Here is a 6,807-nt window from a genome sequence, read left to right on the forward strand (position 1 = left end):
TTGAGCCCAGCTGAGGTTACTCAAGGAAAAGCCATGCCAAAAGTCATCTTTGCTGTTCATATTTCCCCAACTTTGTCATTATCTGCCTTTCCCCTTCCTCTACCCCTTCATAAATCCCTCTCATGCTCCCTCCCTGCTTAGCATTGGAGCAGTGAGGAAACATCACTACGTTATCACCACATTACTCAGCTGGGGAACCCAGCCAAGAATGCTCTGGCCTAGCAAAATGGTCCCAGCCATCTGTCTGTCTGTCGTGCTGGAGGAGAAACAAGCACACAACGAAGAACCAACACACACATTTGTTGAAAAGAAGGAAACCCAAGAGCCATGGAAGTCAGGAAATAACGACCAGAGCCAGCAGTCACAGGGAATATTGAGGTGGAGTTTCAGACACTTCACTGAAGCATTTCACATGAGAACAGTGAGCTAAAAGCCTTCCCTTTATTGCCTTCAAAGGGGAATTAAAAGAGCCAAGAGATTGGTGAAAGAAAGTCAGTAAAAGTTAAAGTGCTCATAAGACTGGCTCCTCACTTCCCATCTAATAGGAGCATCAATCTGCATTGTCCCTGCAAGGGCAACTTAGGACAGGTCAAGGTTGCACATGGGTTTAGTTCATGCTTTCCCCTTGAAGTGATGGGGACTCAGGTGTTGGGTGGCCACCTTGGGCTCTATAAGTGAACCATATCAGCTCCTGCCCCTGTGAGGAGCCTCCCCCCTCACAGGTGAGGTTCATAGAGCATTTAGAGCTGGTGTTTATAACTGTGGCCAAGCAAAGTTGTCTATCCCTCTCATTCTCTCTTCTTAAGTGCTTACAAATCCTTTTGAGAGTAATGTAGGTCTTTCTAGCTATGTGGGGTGGGCTTCTGCTTGTGTGGTCCAGCTTATGGCAAGCAAGGCCTTGAATGTGTCATCCCACTGTGAGTGATGAGGACAGAGCTTCAATCCCTCTTGGAGCTGATCAGTGAAGAGCAGTTCAGAGTTTGCATCCTGAATATGTTCCTTGCTGCTTCTGTGCCCTTCAGCTGAAGAGGAGGCCATGAAGGAGGCTGCAGGTATGAGCTGGAGGCTGGATATGAGGGGACAGAGGGGATTTACCTTTGCAGGGAGCATCAGTATGTTTATCTCTTTTCTTACTCTTGTATTGACTGCCTGAGATTAGTTAACAACTCTGAAGTGGCTTTTGAGGAGCACACAAAATGGGTTTGTCAAAATAGGAAGGAGAAGAAAGGCCCTTAGTGTTATCAGTGTTTACTAGTGCAAGCTGGTGAGGGAAGAAAAAAACCTGCCTTATCCCAGGCTGTTCATTATATCCAGATTGTCACCAAGTTAACAATTTATACCAAGCATGAAGAGCTCTTTCCTATGCAGTGAGGAACTAAGGCTATAGATGGAGATTATTGCCATGCACAGTCACTCCAGGGGGGCACTGGAGCCTGCAGGCTGTTTTTAGCCTGTTGTACAGACAACAGAGCAGAGAGGGAGCATCTTCAACTGAAAGTAATAGAATAAGCCCTGCTGCTCCTACCTGCATTTGGTCCCAGCACAGTGAAAAACTCTTGTATCCCTTCCTGGGTGTCTTCCAGTCAAAAGACAGGGCACTTGGGAAAGCTCTGGGAAGTGAAGACCCAGTCCAGCTTCTCCTTGGCCTGAATGTCTAAAGAGAAGAGCTCTATTTGTTTAAAAGATAAGGGTAGTTTTACTGATGAGTTCTCTCCAAGTTCAAGGCTTTCACCCCTATGATGAAGGATATTGCATGTGCTGGATGCCAGTCAGTGCTTCCCTGACCTGCCCCAGAGGTGCTGCTGAGAGATGACTTCTATTGAAAAGAGCTTAATAGAGAACGGCTTTCTATAAGGTTAAGGCTTTGAGGGGAGAGCAATGACTGCTCTTCCCAACAGGCCAGCTCCTGCTTCAGGAAGCTGACTGAGCCCCATCCATGATTATATCTTTGATTTAGTTGGGAAGATTTATTTGACACCTGAAACATGAATTCCCAGTCTGAGGGTGAATATCCATGGCTTATGTCTTTAAAGATGTCCCCATGGTGCAGTGGGAGAGCTGGGTGCTCTGGGGTCTCTCTGTCCCCCCTAACCTGTGAACATTCTTTGCTGTGGAGGACCATTTATCTGCACCATGTTCAATCCCTGTTAGCAGTGTGATGCTGGGGAACTTCTCTGTGAATTACAGTCATCAAGAAACAGCACAGAAGCCATTTGCCCATGGGATAAAGGTACAGAGAAAAGAGATGGGGATCTGCTGAGGATGGCTCTCTGCACTCTATGGTGCCAGCTCTGCATTGCAGCAAGGGCATTTCACAGCCAGTGGAGCAATACTGCAGAGCAGCAGGATACCTGGGAAGTGAGTCTGAACTGATTTCTTGGGTATCTTCATCCCTTTCCAATTCATAGGTACAGGAGTTGAGATGCAGACTTCAAACTTGTAATGGAGCCATTTGGGAACACATAAACCACAATTCAGGATCTGGTCCCTCCGACTGTGCCGTTAAAAGAAGCATTTAGGGCTGAAGCACAGCTTGCTATAGAACAATAAAGAAGGGAGACTTGGACTTTGTCATCTGTTGTGAGTTCGCTGACCAAGCAGTGAAATAGCAATGAACTTTGCAGCAGGTAAAAGCAAACCCATGCTGGTTCCTGCTGTATATTCACAGCTGGCCTCACCCAGCCTATCTTGCCTGTGGGCATGAGCTCAGCCTGTTCTGCAAGTTGCCGAGCTCCTGATGCCAAACCCAAGCTCCTGCCCATCACATCTGAAGCAACCATTTCGAAGTTAAACATCTAGGTCTGTTTTCAATTCTTCCTTCAAATACCAGCAGTGATTGTACCACATTATGGACTAATCGCTTGTCAAATTTAATTTCTTAAGCTGAGGCTGCCTTAGAGCCGAGGGAATGAAAAGGGAAAAATGCCCTGTCCAAACCCACTAAATTATTATTTTTATGCTTGTGTAGTTACCTAAAAATTGGAGCTTTTCCTTAACCTTTTGCTTTAACTGTATGGCAAATACATTACTGTCAGAGTAGGGCATTACATGCAAAGTTTGATCTTCCAACAGGTCTTTATATCTAAACTGTAATGAACTGAATTTCATTAAAATAGCACTTGGTTTAGCTAGGAGTGAAGTCCTCCTCTCTACTCCTGATTATCACAGACATTCAACATCATCTCCTGCAGGCTGTGTCTGTGTTATCTGTTGGAACAAGTCTTCTCACTTTATATATCTCAGGGTCCATCTAAAGGTCTTGGATGTAAAGGTTTTTTTATGCTCTTCAGTCCTAGGAAGGGGCCTCACTGATTTATGTGTGTGGTGTCCACCATAGGCTGACAACTACCATTGATATAGAGAGAATGGGGTCCTGGGTGTGGATTTGTACGCAAAACTAAAGCTAGTCTCAAACCCAGGCTTTTATTCCCTATGCTTCTGGAGGGTAAATGTCAGATTTTGACAGGGGTTGGTGGAAGGATCTGGTCTGATACAAACCCACAGCACTGGGAGGGAGCCTTGGCCAAGTCTCTGCACAGACCTTTGGTGGGAGCATCTTATAGCTCAGCTGCTCAAATGCACAGTCTGGGGTTGAGTGTGGCTTAGTCTTGGCCCTAAGACTGTTAAAGGGAGAAGGATGAGGATGGGGGGAGAGCAGAGCCCTGAGGAGCTGGGTGGCAGAAGGGAAGCATAAAGCTAAGGAAACTGATTGGAACAGAAGAGAGGTAACATCAGAGGCTCCCAGTGAAGGTGACACCCCTGCTGCTTGCTGTCAGTAACTGTAGTGCCTTTGGGACAGGGATTCTGTGCAGTGAATTTAAAGCTTCCAGCTCTCCCAATGGGCCAAGGAGGCATCAATGGCTTCTTTTATTTATTTATTAAGCCTCTTTAAGCACAAAGCTAGAAAAGTCCTTGGGCAGAAACTGGGAAAGTGAGTGATTTTGGACAAATGCTGAAAAAGAGGCAAATGAAATCTCAGATTGTCTGTGAACCAGTGGAAAACCTTTGAAGTTCTATAATCATTCTTGATGTATCATCAGACCAAGTCCACCTCTGACCTGCTAGTGCGTTTTATCTGCTGATTCCAACCTGGTTTGCAGCCTCCCTCTGCCTCCTTCACTATAGGAAAGCAGAAGAGAAGCTTGTTATGGCTGAGTGCCTTGGGTCACACAGGGTCTGGCAGAGCTACCAGGTCTCCTATTGCCAAGATGCAGTGGCATGTATTGACTCATGTGGGTGTAGCCTGTGTCTAATGAGAAGAAAGAACAGTGAATGGAAGCGATTCCCAGCTCCCATCACCTACCGGAAGTATCTACCCCATTATGTCAGTGGCTGACTTACCCCAAAGTCTCCCATTTCATCCCTGCATACCCTGCTTGGCTCAATCTTCTCACCAGTGATTTCATTACCATAGTGCTGAGCATCATATCAACCTTTGTGTAGCCAGAGGTGGGAATATTTGCTGGGGACCAGGGTGGGTGTTTCTGAAACAAGAATATGGTTAAAATGTGTGGTTATTTGTGGCAACCATCACCAGTAAATGAGTTTCCAAGCTCTATCTAAGCCATGTAGATATGGCCTGAAAGAAAGGCTTGAGGAAATCTTACCTGTGTCTGAGCAAGATGGCTTCACAACACACATGTAAGCGCATGCACTGTGAGATAAGGAAAGGTTTTACTCTCCTGTTGGCAAATAGCTGGGAGCTCAAAGTCTCTGCTGAACCCACACTTTTCCTGGGTTCATGTTGCTTTTTCATGCAGCTCATCAGCATGGGGAGCATTACTGTCCCCTCCTCAAATACACTGAAAACTCCCTTCTTGGCATTGCAAGGAGGCTTTTAAGATGCCCAGAGCTGGTTCTTCTCTACGAGGTCTGTCACCTTTGTTGACACCTGTAGTTTTCATGTGGAGGAACTGGCTTGGGGCTTAGGGCTTTGAGCAGATGAGTGTGGCAGGATTTGAGAGGCCAGGGCTGCAGTAGTGAAGGCAGTGGGTGCTGGTGAAACACTTAAGTGTGCCCACAGGGAGATAACATTCCCTTCTCCCTACTTTTCCCTACATGCAAGAGCTGACTTTAATAGAGCTGGCTTCAGAAGGGCAGTAGGCACAGTAAGCATGAAGGTCTGAGTATTAGCCTGGAAATAAGATGAATAAATAGCCCTGGGAGGATGTGTTCTTGCTGTCTCTCCAACCCCTTCCCTCTCTAGGGAATTGCTGCTCCTCATGCAAATTGGTTACAGTGCTGATGTTGTTTCCCTTCCCTATCCCATATCCACCCCAGTCTCTGTGGTCCTCTCCATAAGCTTGATCACCAGGCAGACCACAGCCACCTCCTGAATCCACATCCAGAGCCAGCCTGGTGCCCCCCTTATCCCTGTATCCCGCTGCCTTCAGGCTCTGCAGGAGCCACAGTTTCTGCTGGTGGGTCTCCAAGGTGGACAGTCAGGGATGTGGATCTCAACAGAAGATACCTGTCTCCCCTAATGTGGATATATCCAGTGCCTGTTTTCTCTTGGCTAAGGGCCTCTGCAGGCTTAGAGCCAGCCGGCGGGAAACAGGAGATAATGGGAGCTTGGGTGGAATCTGTGCTGGCTCAATCCAGCCCTTTTAATGTGTCCACAGAAACTCTATTTTTTCAAAAGGGATGCAAAAGAAAACAAGGGATGATTTTTCCCATTGTTCTGCACATTATTGGCAATAGAGGTGGAAAATATTCTCGGCCAAGCCAAAAGCTGCTCAACACTTTAGGGAATAGGGAGGCGTGAAAGTTGTCTGCCAGCTGCTTTATCCCTTCTTCCTGCCTTTTAGCCAAAGGATGGGGTTTATTGTGCAGCCAACAATGGGATGTCTCACCTGCATCTCCTGCTCCCAGCCATGCAGTCCTCTTTGTCCAACACCAACCCTTCTGTGGGCTGCTTTGGGGAGCTAAACCAGCAGAGAATTACTCACTTCTGTAGGGTTAATTCTCCTATCCGATTGCACTATGATTAGAAGTATTCCCCCCACAACTTAATAGGCTGCAGGGAGGTCTCTTTGGGTGTGCATGATGTGTTCAGCACAAAGGCATATTCCACCCTGCTTCCCTTGGCTCCTCTGGGAGATCCGTCCTGATGAAGTGGCTGAGGGTCAGGCTGGAAGGCAGCAAATAGGAGAACAACCTTCAAGCTGGTGGCTTAAAAGGGTTCAAGCTCCCACCTATTCTGGTAATGGAAGGACCCGTGATCAGCATCAGAGAGGAACTGCTCTGGAGAAATCAAAGCTTGGAGGGTGAATTGGTGTCAACAGTCCCATCTTCAACAGGGATGGACCCTCTGAACCCATCCATTCACCTCTGCAGGAAAACTGACTCCCAAAAGGAAAGGGAGGGTGGGGATGCTCTTTATATGAGCCTGCATCCTGTGTGAGAGGAAGAGAAACACCCATTAACTTCAAAACCTGGCTTGTTTGTGTCTTCCTTTGAGAGGAGAGAGCCCCAAAGGAAGCATCTTTATTTAGAGGGCTCCACAGAGACATTCTGTACCCAGCAGAGAGGAGAGGATCAATGGGCCAGGAAGCAGGGAGCCAGCTTCCCTCTGCTAGTGCTAGCACTGGAATTAGGTATGGCTGGGTCTTGCATGGGCAAGTTTTTGGGACCATTTGAGGAAGAATTGGGAAAAGTTGCCTCAAATACATTGTAATGAATAATTTCCTGCCAGCCCCCAGGGAAGGTGTGTGTGTGGGAGGGGGAACTCAGCCATTTCAGTTGGTACCTAATAGGCCTTTTCCATCTCTGATTTCTATGATGTGCTGTACACAAAGCAAGGCGCAG

Source organism: Melopsittacus undulatus, chromosome 9 (assembly GCF_012275295.1).
Source record: "Melopsittacus undulatus isolate bMelUnd1 chromosome 9, bMelUnd1.mat.Z, whole genome shotgun sequence".
Lineage (NCBI taxonomy): Eukaryota > Metazoa > Chordata > Aves > Psittaciformes > Psittaculidae > Melopsittacus > Melopsittacus undulatus.